The 13717-nt window shown below is 34.5% G+C and overlaps 1 pseudogene; it reads right to left on the bottom strand.

Annotated features, from left to right (window-relative positions):
* Positions 1–1023: 1023 nt before the first annotated feature.
* Positions 1024–3351, bottom strand: LOC100684677 (annotated as a pseudogene).
* Between the last annotated feature and the right edge of the window lie 10366 nt (positions 3352–13717).

Below are 13717 nucleotides of genomic sequence, written 5' to 3'. Positions count from 1 at the left end.
AAGGAGTTCCTTAATTAAGAAGGATATTTACTAAATTAAGTTTAGTAAAATATTCTAGCCTGAAATTTATAAAAATGTAATAATAGGAAGTTAATTTGAGTATGTAGATTTTCATATAGAAACCAAAAATATGTCAAGGTCATTGAATTATTTTATTTTGACGATCTTGTACTGTTTTAAAAATAAACACATATGTTTAATTATTCTTTCTGCTCATGAGCTTCTGATCATTTCTTGCTTATTATGCTCATGAAAGAGACTGTAGGGAACTTATGGCTATGGATGAATAAGTTACTCCCCAAAAAGTAGCTATCAAATGAGCATGATTAAAACAACCATTTCAAGACTTTGGCAATTTACCAAACAATCTGAAAAGCATTTATATTTGAAAATAATTGAACTTGAGGCAAGAAAAATAAGAATCTTTCAGGTCTAGAGCTGATCCCACCTTCCCACTCCCAACATGGGCAATGTAAAAGTTCTAGGCAGGGTAGGTCATGAGGTCCTGTAGATTCTTTGCCATGGACAAAAGGCCTCATTATTTCCTGAGAAAATTATATTTTGGAAGTAGCATGTGAGGCATAGACATTGTCTTGCTCCACTAATCAGATGTTGCATTTAGGTTTGGGCAAACATATTCCTAGCATTCTTCTGCAGTAGAATCAAAAATGCCTTCCTGGAGAGTAGACCAAGGCCCTGAGCTATTTAAACTCCTGTCACATCATGAGCTTGTGAATATAGACATAGGACTCTCAAAAAGGTCCAGTAGCAAGTAAAGGCCAGGACAACTATGTAAATGACTTAAACATTGAATGTTCTTTTTTACCCACACACACAACATATAAGTCTTACTGGCTTCAGGCCCCCCCTCCCCTTTTTTTTTTTTTTTTTGGCTCAAAATGGTTTTATGGAAAAACTAATCTATAACAAAAATTTGTCATAGACTGTGAAGGTTCCATCATTTTTTAACAAAGTGTACCAAAATTTTCAAGAGGGACAGGGGCAGGAGAGGGGCCCAGACATTTACAACAGCAGGAATTTTCTCTTCCTCTTCTTGATGGGAACGGAGCAGAGAACTGCTCAATTAGCTTCATCAAACACTGTCTTGAGGCTTTGCTGTTTGAGAGTTGAGCATTCCAGATATTTTACAGCAGTGATCTTAGCCATCACCAAACCCTGTAGGTAGGTGATAGGAGTCAACTTTTTCTCCTTCAGTTTTTCAATCATGTCTTTTTCATCTGAGATCAAGTTTAGCCCTCACCAGGATGATGGGGGTACTGGGACAGTGGTGGTAACACTTAGGGTATTACTTTCCTTGAACATTTTCAAAAGTTGCAGGAGTCACAAGAGAAAAACAAATTAAGAATACATCAGTTAAAAGAATAATCTGTTTAAATGGAAAAACATTCTATGCTCATGGACTGGAAGAACAAAGATTGTTAAAACTACTCTACTATCCAGAGCAGTTTACACATTTAATACAATCTCTATCAAAATACCATCAGCAGGGATCCCTGGGTGGCGCAGGGGTTTAGCGCCTGCTTTTGGTCCAGGGCGCGATCCTGGAGACTCGGGATCGAGTCCCACGTCGGGATCCCGGTGTATGGAGCCTGCTTCTCCCTTTGCCTATGTCTCTGCCTCTCTCTCTCTCTGTGTGTGTGTGACTATCATAAATAAATAAAAATTAAAAAAAATACCATCAGCAGTTTTTACAGAGCTAGAACAAATAATTTTCAAATTTGTATAGAACAACAAAAGACCTCGAATAACCAAAGCAATCTTTTTTTTCTTTATTTTTTTTAATATTCTTTTCTTTATTTATTTATGATAGTCACAGAGAGAGAGAGAGAGAGAGAGAGAGAGAGAGAGAGGCAGAGACATAGGCAGAGAGAGAAGCAGGCTTCATGCACTGGGAGCCTGACGTGGGATTCCATCCTGGGTCTCCAGGATCTTGCCCTGGGCCAAAGGCAGGCGCCAAACCACTGCACCACCCAGGGATCCCCTAACCAGAGCAATCTTGAAAAAGAAAGGCAAAGCTGTAGATTAGAGCTATGTTACAAAGCTGTAGTCATCAAGACAGTATGGTACTGGCATAAAAACAGACCACAGATCAATGGAAAAGAATAGAAAACCCAGAAACTATATGGTCAACTAATCTTCAACAAGTAAGAAAGAGTATCCAGTGGAAAAAAATAGTCTCTTCAACAAATGGCTTTGGGAAAACTGCATAGTAACATGCAGGAAAATGAAACTGGACCACTTTCTTACACCACACACAAAAATAAATCCCAAATGGGTGAAAAATCTAAATGTAAGACAGTACACCAGCAAAATCCTAGAGGAGAGCATAGGCAGCAATCTCTTCACCTCTGTCACAGCAACTTCTTACTAGACACATCTCCAGAGCCAAAAGAAACAAAAACAAAAATGAATTATTGGGACTGCATCAAGATAAAAAGCTTCTGTACAGAGAAAGAAACAAAACTAAAAGGCAACCTATGGAATAGGAGAAGATATTTGCAAATGGCACATCTGATAAGGAGTTTGTATCTAAAATCTATAAAGAAATCAAACTAAACACCCAAGAAAACAAGTAATCCAGTTAAGAAATGAGCAGAAAACATGAACAGACATTTTTTCCAAGGAAGACATACAGATAGCTAAGACATACAGATAGGATAACTGAGCCACTCAGGTATCCTACACAATGAACATTACTCCACCATCAAAAATAATAAAATCTTGCCATGTGCAACAACATAGATGGAACTAAACTGTATTAGGCTAAGTGTGAAATAAGTCAGTTAGAGAAAGACAAATACTACATGGTTTCACTCCTATATGAAATTTAAGAAACAAAACAGATTAACATAGGGGAAAGGGTAAAAAAAGGGAGAGAGAGTGAGACAAACCATAAGACACTTACCTTCAGAGAACAAACTGAGGACTGCTGGAGGGGAGGTAGGCCAGGAAAAGGCTAAATGGGTGATGGGTATTAAGGAGGAAATTTGTTGTGATGCTCAATGGGTATTACATGTAAATGAAGAATCTCTAAATTCTACTCCTGAAACCAATATTACACTATGTGTTAACTAACTAGAATTTAGATAAAAACATTAAAAATACATCTGTTTGCAGATAGGTTAGAGGATGTAATCTCTCATAATCTTCTTGTCCAGCTGTATCTGATAAACCCAGATTCACCAGTTTTCCATCTACCATAATATTGACAAGTATATACCTAAGCAGTGGGGACATATTAACCAGGAAATGCAGTGGTTATGTAACTGATCAGTAGAAAAGTTTTACCTATGATCCATCTCCTACCACCACACATCTGATGGCCTGCATCTGGGTGCTGAGGCAAGAGGCAGTGGGCTGCAGATGGTGAGGTATGGGGTGGCTGGCTCTGTCTATACTGCCTCACCTCCTGGAGAAAATGGAGCCAGCAGTGGCCACTACCTAAAGCTAGGAAAAAGTGCCAGCTCTAAATATTTAAATACAATCTCTCTCAAATCATTCAGTGACTGCTAATCTATGGACATAAAGGTCAATTATCTAAAACTAGGCTTGCCAATTAGGATAACAACAACAACAAACACAAGGAAAAAATAAAAATGAATGAAAAATTGAGTAGAGTTTTCAGGGGCCCCACACTGGAGGAGATACATCTTTTAGATTTAGCCTAGGCAAGGTATGAAACACAGAAACAAATAAAAAAGGAATAAAACAACCTTCAAAAATGCCCTCAGAACCCAGAGTTGCTATAAAAATTATCTGAAATGTCCAGTTATCAATAAAAAGTGTGATATCTGTAAAGAAACTGGAAATTGTAACCCATATTCAGGTTAAAATCAATCAATAGAAACTCTCTCTTGGGATCCCTGGATGGTGCAGCGGTTTGGCGCCTGCCTTTGGCCCAGGGCGCGATCCTGGAGACCCGGGATCGAATCCCACGTCGGGCTCCCGGTGCATGGAGCCTGCTTCTCCCTCTGCCTGTGTCTCTGCCTCTCTCTCTCTGTGTGACTATCATAAATAAATAAAAATTTAAAAAAAAGAAACTCTCTCTTAATATTCCCAGATGTAGTATATAGTGTACTAGGACTTCAAAGCATCTACTATAAATATGTCCATCATATTCCAGTAATGTAACTGTGTTTAACAAATTTGGGGAAAGTATGACAACAATGAGCCAACTAAGATTCTCAATACAGATATGTAAATTATTAAAAAGAACAAAATGATAATTCTGGAATTGAAGAATACAATAATTTAAATAAATATTTCACTGGTGAAATTTTAATAGCAGTTTCAAGATGGCAGAATCAAGAAACAGAAATTATACTATCTAATGACCAAAGAGAAAATAGATTGAACAGAAAAGAAAAAGAGCCTCAGAGACCTATAGGAAAAGGTCACATACAACAATGTAAATGTAATTGGAGTTCCCAACAGAGATGAGAGTGAGAGAGAGAAAGGGATTGAAAACACTATGTGAGAAAATAATAACTGGAAATGTCTACAATTTGAAGAAAAGCATTAATCTGCAGATCCAGGAATTTCAACCAATCCCAAAGAGAAGGAACACAAAGAAATCAACTTCTAAAAACATCATAGTCAAACTTAAAAACCAAAGACAAAATATCTTGAGAAGACCAGTAAAAACAAAACAAAACAAAACAATTATGTATAGGAGTATCTATATGATTAATGACTAATATTTCATCAGGAACAAAGCCAGAAAGCAATGGAATAATGTACAGCATTCAAATACTGATTCAAAAAAAATCATCTAAGAATTCTATATCCAGCAAATTTATTCTTCAAAAATGAGCTGATATAAAAACATTCCTAGATAAATAAAAAAAAAATAAGAGTTTGAACAAAATACTTTCAAAGAAATTCTAAAGGAAATCATTCAAGCTGAAAGGAAACAAGATGAAAACTCAAATTCACAAGAAGAAATAAGAACTTAGAAAATGCAACTATTAACTTTTTATTTCTTCCGAAGAACCATTCACTTACACAAATGATCAGTGCTGGGTTTTCTATCCTCTTCTCCTTGATTAATCTTGGTCCATCAATCTATCCTATACTACTGTCTCCATGATTCGCTCAGGGATGTACACAGAACTTAATCAGGGCAATTGAATTTCAGGGAGAACATTGTGTTTCTTTCTTTCTTTTTAAGATTTTATTTATTTATTCATGAGAGAGGGGGAGAGAAAGAGCAAGAGAGAGAGAGAGAGAAAGAGGCAGAAACATAGGCAGAGGGAGAAGCAGGCTACATACAGGAGCCTATGTGGGACTTGATCCCAGGACTCCAGGATCACACCCTGAACCGAAGGTAGACACTTAACCACTGAGCCACCCAGGTATCCCAAACATTCTAAGGAAGAAACATTTCCTCCCCAATCTGTCAATGGGTCCCTAGGGAAAAAACTATCTCTCTTTTACTCTCTATTTTTGTGGGAACGTAAGACTCAAGCTGCCACTATAATTTACAAATACAGAAGATTCTAGAGGAAGCCACCATAAAATATATTAGAGATAAAACACCTCAGAAAGCGAAGAGATATAGGTCAAGGTCAAGTCCTTGGTGATACCATTTTAAACATTAGATCAAGCACTACTAACTTTCACATTTTAAAATACACTTTATTTTTAGAGCAGTTTTAGGTTCACAGCAAAATTGATCATAAAGATAAAGATGATAAATAAATCTCTTATAACCCCTGCAGAAACAGTGTCTGCCATTGTCAACATCCCATACCAGAATGATACATTTTTTACAGTTGATGGATCTGCAGTGACTCATCATTATCACCCAAAGTTTACATTAAGTTTTTTTTTTTTTCTTGGTATTGTATTTTCTGTGGGTTTGGACAAATGTGTAATGGCATTTATCCATTATTATACTATCATGTAGGAAAGTTTTACTGACCTAAGAATCCTCTCTGTTCTATCTATTTATTCCTTCCTCCCCATAACCAATCCCTGCCAATTGCTGATCTTTTTACTGTCTCCATAATTTTGCCTTTTCCAGAATGTTAGTTGGAATCATACAGAATGTAGCCTTTTCATAAAACTTCATTCACAAAGTAATATTCATTTAAGTAGCCCCACTATGTCTATTCAAGGCATGGTAGCTCATTTCTTTTTAGCATTGTCTGAGCATCCCACCACTTATTCATTCACATGCTAAAGGGCATTATGGTTGCTTGCAAGCATTGGAAATTATGAATAAAGCAACTAAAAAATCTGTCTGCAGGGTTTTTTATAGACAAAGTTTTCAATTCATTTGGGTAAATACCAAGCAGTATGATTGTTGGATCATATGGTAAGAGCATGTTTAGCTTTGTAGGAAACTACCAAACTGTTTTTCAGAGTAGTCACACATTTTCCATTCCTATAACAATGAATGAGAGTTCTTGCTCCACAACCTCACTAGCATTTTCGTGGTGTTAGCATTCTGGATTTTGACCATTCTAATAAGTATGTGGTAGTATCTAACTGTTTAATTTCCTGATAACACATAATATGGAGCATCTTTGCATAGGGTTTTTTGCCCTGTGTATCTTTTTAGTGAGATGTCAGTTTAGGCCTTTTACATATTTTTAAATTTGGTTGATCATTTTCTTATTATTGAATTTTAAGAGTTCTTTGTATATTGTGGCAAATAGTCCTTTACTAGATATATCTTGTCAGATATTCTTTCCCAGTCTGTGCCTTGTCTTATTTTCTTTTTAATTACATGAACAAATATATCCCTTTCAAGGTATAAGCCATTAAAAAAGTTTAAATGATACAATATTTTTTTCTAAATAGTAATTGCATGGTAACATAACCATACAAAGAAGAGAATTATTTCAAGTGACTTTAAGACAATGCATTTTGACTATATATTTCTAGTTAGTTATAGGGTAAGGATGAGAGAGAGAGAAATCTTAAATCACAATCAATACAATGAGTAGTAATAACATAAATATTATTTTGAAACTTTTATGTGTGTATATAGAGGAAGTAGACTACATGTTAATATTATTAAAACCAAGATTTCAATCAATGTAGGAAAAAAGAAATACAAACATAAAATCAGATAGGTCAAGAAAAACTCTATAATCCTACATTTGAATTAATGATACCAGTATAAATGTATGATTTATATTTTATTTCTAAAATATATATTTCTATGTATATACTAAAAAGAGCAAGAATCAATACCAACCCAATGGCAAAGAACATCCACTTTTGGTCTCTAAATATAATTTCCACTAAAGGAATCAGAGATCTTTGGGGAAATGGCTGATTTCAGGTCTAGGGAAGGATATGAATGTACTAGAGGAATCTAGAATGTCTTTTTCCCAGGAATCAAGGAATTTATCAAAGATTAATGTGGTCATGTGAAAGCGACATTTGAGTCAACCTGAAGAAGCTCTCATTGGCATATGAGAAGACAACCTGAGCATTTAGAAAAGACTATAATTGGGGCTCCCAGGTGACTCAGTCCTTTGAGTGCCTGACTCTTGGTTTTGGCTCAGGTCATGATCTCAGGGTCGTGGGAGTGACCCACATAGGGCTCTGTGCTCAGCAAAGTATGCTTATATTTTTTCCCTCTCCCTCAGCTCCTCTGCTCACTGGTGCTCTCTCTCTTTCTCCCCTTCTCTCTAAAATAAATAAATAAATCTTTTTAAAAAAGACTTAATATTTATTGGAACAAAGCAAAAAGTAAGAATTCATGAATTCATAATGATACACAAAAAAGAAAAAAAGACCTAGCTTAAATGTTTAAATGTATTAAACATTGTTAGGGCTATAGTTCTTTCCTTTAGAAATTAAAAGTAAGTGGAAATAATAAATATTTTTGGAAGTAATAAATTTTTATGGAAAAAAAGATAAGGGAACTTTTACTGATTTCAGAAGCCAGTCCACAGATAGTTAAGAATAGTTCAGAAAAATTAAGGATCATTAATTCAGAAAAATTAAGGGTCATTAAACTTTACTAAAAATTGCCTAGCCAAGAACAAAGTAGAAAATTGAGTCTTGAAAGAATATTTTACAATGTGGTCTATATTTCATAAAAATTCAGTGTGAAAGGACATGAGTGTCTAGTTTAGGCATTTCATAGAAAGTAGATTTTAGTGAACCTAAAATTTTTAATGTTCAATTTTTTATTCCTGCTATTGCTTATTATATCTCCACTCTTTTTCTTATCAGTCTTGCCAAAGATTATCATTGTATTAGTCTTTTCAAAGAATGAACATTTCTTTTGTTCATCCACTCTATCATTGTTTGTTTTTATTTCACTAATGTCTGTGCTTATCTTAGTTATTCCTACTGCTTTCTTTAATTTAATTTTATATTCTTTTTCTAACTTTTGTCATGGATACATGGATGGTTTATTTTTATTTTTTCAATGTTTTTCCTACGTATGGTTTGAAGTCTATGAATCTCCTCCAAAGCATGAATTTAGCTGAATCCCACAAATTTTGACATGTAGTTTTTCTATTATGATATGATATCAGAACATTATCAAATATTCTCTGATCTCTCTTAGGTAGACCTCTTTGCCTCATGGATTATTTAAAAAATTACATAAATTTCTTGGTCATATTTGTTCAGTTTTTTATATACTTAATGCATTATTTTTTGTTGTTTTATTACTAATATTCACTGAGAGATGAGTGTTAGAATCTCTCATTGTGTGATTATGAATCAATTTCTTTCTCTTTATACTTAAGTCAAATTCATGTTTATCTCTTTTGAGGAATTAAATAAATAAATCTTTTTTAATCTTTTAATTTTGTATCCTTATACATACAATAATGAATAATGAATCAAATTCAGCTTGCTTTTAATTAGTGTTAACACGGTATCTTGTTCCCTTTATTTATAGCCTACTTGCATTTTTATATTTAAAGTGTCTTTCTTAGGTAGCAAGTACTTGGGTCTTGCTCATTTCTCCATTCTACATCTGACTTTTAATTAGGAACATTTAAGTAATTTATTTCATGTGATTATTGATATGGTGAGGTTAAAGTCCGTTATCTTGCTGTTGATTTTCTATCTCACATATTCTTAGCTCTTTTCCACTTTCTGTGTTTTCTTTTGAATTAAGTATTTTCTAATTTTCATCCTCCCTTACAACTTATTAGTTATAAATTTTGCTTTGATATTTTAGTGGTTGGTTTAAGATTTACAGTTTTTATAGTTAAATTATCAATCTACATTCAATTCATATCTTAGCATTGCAATATAGAATAAGAAACCTGCAGCCTAGGGCCTCGGTGGCTCAGCGGTTTAGCGCAGCCTTCAGCCCGGGGCCTGATCCTGGAGACCTGGGATCAAGTCCCACGTTGGGTTCCCTGCATGGACCCTGCTTCTCCCTCTGCTTGTGTTTCTGCCTCTCTCTCTCTCTCTCTCTCATGAATAAATACATAAAATCTTTAAAAATATATAAAAAAAGAAACCTGCAGCCTTTATGTTATCATTTCCATACATTTTGCATTTAATATTATAAATCCCACAGTACACCATTTTTTAAAGAGACAGCTATATTTTCAAAGAGAGTGCCCTTTGTTTCTTTTAGCATCACTTTTGTGTAGATTTGCACCTCCTTTTGGTATCATTTTTTTTTTCTACTTAAAGGACTTTCTTTTTTTTTTTTAATTTTTTTTTTTAAGATTTATTGACTTATGATAGACATAGAGAGAGAGAGGCAGAGACACAGGCAGAGGGAGAAGCAGGCTCCATGCACCAGGAGCCCGACGTGGGACTCGATCCCGGTTCTCCAGGATCGCGCCCTGGGCCAAAGGCAGGCGCCAAACCACTGCGCCACCCAGGGATCCCTTAAAGGACTTTCTTTAATAGCTATCGGGCTGTGGGTCTGATGGAAATGAAATATTTTAGTTTTTGTATGTCTAAAAAGTCTTCATTTGCTTCCATTTTTAAATATACATAAATATATAAAATATATTATATAAAACTTTCTATATAAAGTTTATACTCTGTATAGAATTCTGGATTGACGGGATCCCTGGGTGGTGCAGCGGTTTGGCGCCTGCCTTTGGTCCAAGGGCGCGATCCTGGAGACCCGGGATCGAATCCCACGTCGGGCTCCCGGTGCATGGAGCCTGCTTCTCCCTCTGCCTGTGTCTCTGCCTCTCTCTCTCTCTCTCTCTCTCTATCTCTCTGAGTGACTATCAAAATAAAAAAAAATAAAAATGTAAAAAAAAAAATAGTCAAAATAAACGTTCTGGTTTTAAAAAGTAAAAAAAATAAAAAAATAAAAAATAAAAATAAGTAAATAAAAAAAAGAATTCTGGATTGAGTCTTTTTTCTTTTTACTTTCAGTAGTTTAAGTGGTTCTCCACTATCTCCATTTTTGCATTTTTTCTTTCCAATTAAAAACCTGGCTGTCAATCTCATCTGTATTTTCCTGAACATACGATGTGTTTTGCTCTGGCATCTTTAGTGTTTTTTTCCCATGCAGTCTGGGTTTTAAGCAACGTGATTATAATTATCCTCAGAACTGTTTTCTTAATGCTTTGTGTGCTTGGAGTTCCTTGAAATTATTGGACCATTTTTCATAGTTTTTATGGAATTTGTATAACTTTCCAAGATTATTATTATTTTTTTATTAAGGCACTTAAAGTTGTTCTACAGAAGAGTGATGCTCTTTACATTTGTAAATTTTTCCCCTCCTCTCCACATTTCATTTTGGATTATCTGGTGTTGGCAAATTCAGTATTATTTTCTTTGTAATCCCTAATCTGACATTAATTCTATTCACTGCCTTTTTAAAATATCACAGCCAGTATAGATTTTGTGCTAGAATTTTTTAGTACTTTTATATTTTTTCCTGTTGGTAATTATCTTTTTGAATATAGCCCACATATACTTATATCTATAGTGTTAGTTCTGGGTTAGTTTCAATTAACTCACTTTTCAACATGAATTGCATTTTCTTGCCTTTTCTTCATGCCTGGTAATTTTTGCATTGGATCCCAGATATTGTGATTTTTACCTTGTTATATGCCTGATGCTTTTGTATCCCTATAAATCTTGAGCTTTGTTCTAGAATGCAATTAAGTTAACTTGGAAATGGTTTGATGCTTTCAGCTCTTACTTTTATTATCAGTTGGGCAGCACCGAAGCAGTACTTATTTTAAAGCTAATTTTTCTCCAAATATAACATAAGACTTATCTGGTTTTTTTTAAAGGTTTTATTTATTTATTTATTCATGAGAGAGAGAGAGAGAGAGAGAGAGAGAGAGAAGCAGGCTGCATGCAGGGAGCCTGATGTGGGACTGGATCCCAGGTCTCCAGTATCAAGTCCTGGGCTGAAGGCAGGCGCTAAACAGCTGAGCCACCCAGGAATCCCCTACTTATCTGGGTATTATTTTCAATGTCACATGAATTAAGAGGTTTCTAGTCTGTTTAGTGAAAACTAACACTATTCCTGACCCTATGTGAATGTCAACTAGGCATTGTTACTTATGAGTTTTTTCTTTTTGTCTTAAGCAATTAGACCTGCGTGCCCTGATCACTCTAGATGATTCATGCTGAATACTCTAAGATGACCCTCTAGAGATCTCCACGTTTCTTTCTCAGAGCATCCTCCTTCCTTCTAGGAGTCTGTTCTGCAAACTCCATTCTCCTTGGTCTTCCCACGTTATTAGCTCCACCTTCTCAAGGGAACCCCTCTTCACAATATGGTTTGAAACTCTCAGACTATAACCTGAGAGTTGTCTGTAACCTTGGACAATTATTGGGTTCATCTAAATTGTTTCTTGTCTTTAGGGATAATTTTTCTTCATTGCCTGAAATCCAGTTTCTTGAAAACTATTGTTTTATGTGTATTTTTCAGATTTAAGCTATTTTGAGCAGGGAAGATTCTAAGGAAAATTTGTTTCTGATTATTCCATTTTGTTTAATTTTATTAATACTTTTTTGTTGTTTTGGCATACTCACTTGATTTTTTTCATACTCTGCTGAAATTCTCAACCTGTCTCTAATTTGTTCAACATATTAATAATCACGATCATACATAAATCTGTAAATAAATAAATAAATAAATAAATAAATAAATAAATAAATAAATTTGTATCCAGTAGCTTTAGTATGGATCTTCAACGTGTCTGTTTCTATTTTGTTTTCCCTCCTGCTTTTTAGTGACCCTTTGTATTTTTCATAATTGCTCTTTTTAATGAATGGTACATGCTATCCATGAAAAATTAAAGATATAATCTTATTGATGTTATGTTCCTCCAGAGGCAATTTAGTTTTGCTTCTAATACACCATAGGCTAGGAGATGTCCTTAATCTGATAAAAAATTGAGCTTATGTTAATTAGGTGCTATCAATCCCTCACTCATAGGAATAGCTCCTTGGAGCCCCAACTGGGTATTTTTATTTTTATCTTTTAAAGATTTTATTTATTGATTGATGAGAAATACAGAAAAAGAAGGAGAGGCAGAGACATAGGCAAAGGGATAAGCAGGCTCCATGCAGGAAGCCCAATGCAGGCAGGATTTGATCCCAGGACTCTGGGATCACGCCCTGAGCCAAAGGCAGACACTCAACCACTGATCCAGCAAGGCATCCCCAACTGGGTATTTTTAAAACCAAGGTCCCACCTCTAAGACACATATTAAATTCCTCCTTTTTTTTTTTTTTATCAACCAAGTAAGTCTTCATAAACTCTGTGAAGCTTTTCAGCTATGTTTGAATCAGTACATGCTTTGAAGGCAAAAGCAATACTAAGTACTGGGCTTTCCTCTCTGGATTTCCCCTTCTCTCTGGGATTAAGTTCTCACTGCTTTGGTAGGTTTTAGATGACTTCAAACAGATTTTTTTTTTTCTATTAAATTTTCAAGTGTTTTCAGCACAAAGATTTACCTGAAACAAATTCATTCACCAAAGCTTGATGCAGAAAGTCCCCAATTATATAATTAATAAATCTTAAAATAAGTAGAAAAAAAGTGGAAAATAGAGATACTGACTTAATGCCTTCTTGGCTAAGATAATTTAGAATCTAACATACATCTGTCAGCAAAGAGTTAAAAAATAGAAAAAAACCATATAGGATTTTCTCTATTCATATGTTAAAATATTCATTAAGTGCTTACTACAAACCAGATTAAATGGTTATAAGTCACATTACATTATGTGTTTTAAACTTGCAAAGACAAGTTTATACTTTTACAAAATAATCTATTTATCGAAGAAGGGAGTTTGAAATAGGCAAAGCAAGAATTTTATAGATCTGAAATTTGAGACTGAGCTCTTTGAGTGTTAGAAAATTCTTAATTATATATAGAAGCAGGAAAGGAAATGTTCAACCTGGAAACAGAGGAGTAAGTAAATTACAACTGATTTATTTGATAAAATAAGATGTGATTCAATTCAAAACATACTTTGGTTACTTTTTGCAAGTTACCCTGTTAAGCACCAATGAGAGGAAACATTGTTACACAGTCTCCACCAGTATTTATTATTAATTTGGATTGAATCATTTTCAATCTTGTATATCACAGGAATATATTTTATCCTTTAGGGAAAAATTCAATTATAGGGAAACACATCTAGTAGAGTCTTTTGATATTATGACCGTTTCTAAAAATGAATAGTTATAAGGTTTTATATTGAGAAATTATGGTAAAAACCTAGTCTCTCCACAAACCATCATCGCCAGTATAGCATATCCAGATCATTG

The sequence above is a fragment of the Canis lupus genome, chromosome 12 (genome assembly GCF_011100685.1).
Source record: "Canis lupus familiaris isolate Mischka breed German Shepherd chromosome 12, alternate assembly UU_Cfam_GSD_1.0, whole genome shotgun sequence".
NCBI classification, from domain to species: Eukaryota; Metazoa; Chordata; class Mammalia; order Carnivora; family Canidae; genus Canis; species Canis lupus.
The sequence above is the reverse complement of the archived record's forward strand: the minus strand, read 5'-3'. Positions and strand labels throughout refer to the sequence as shown.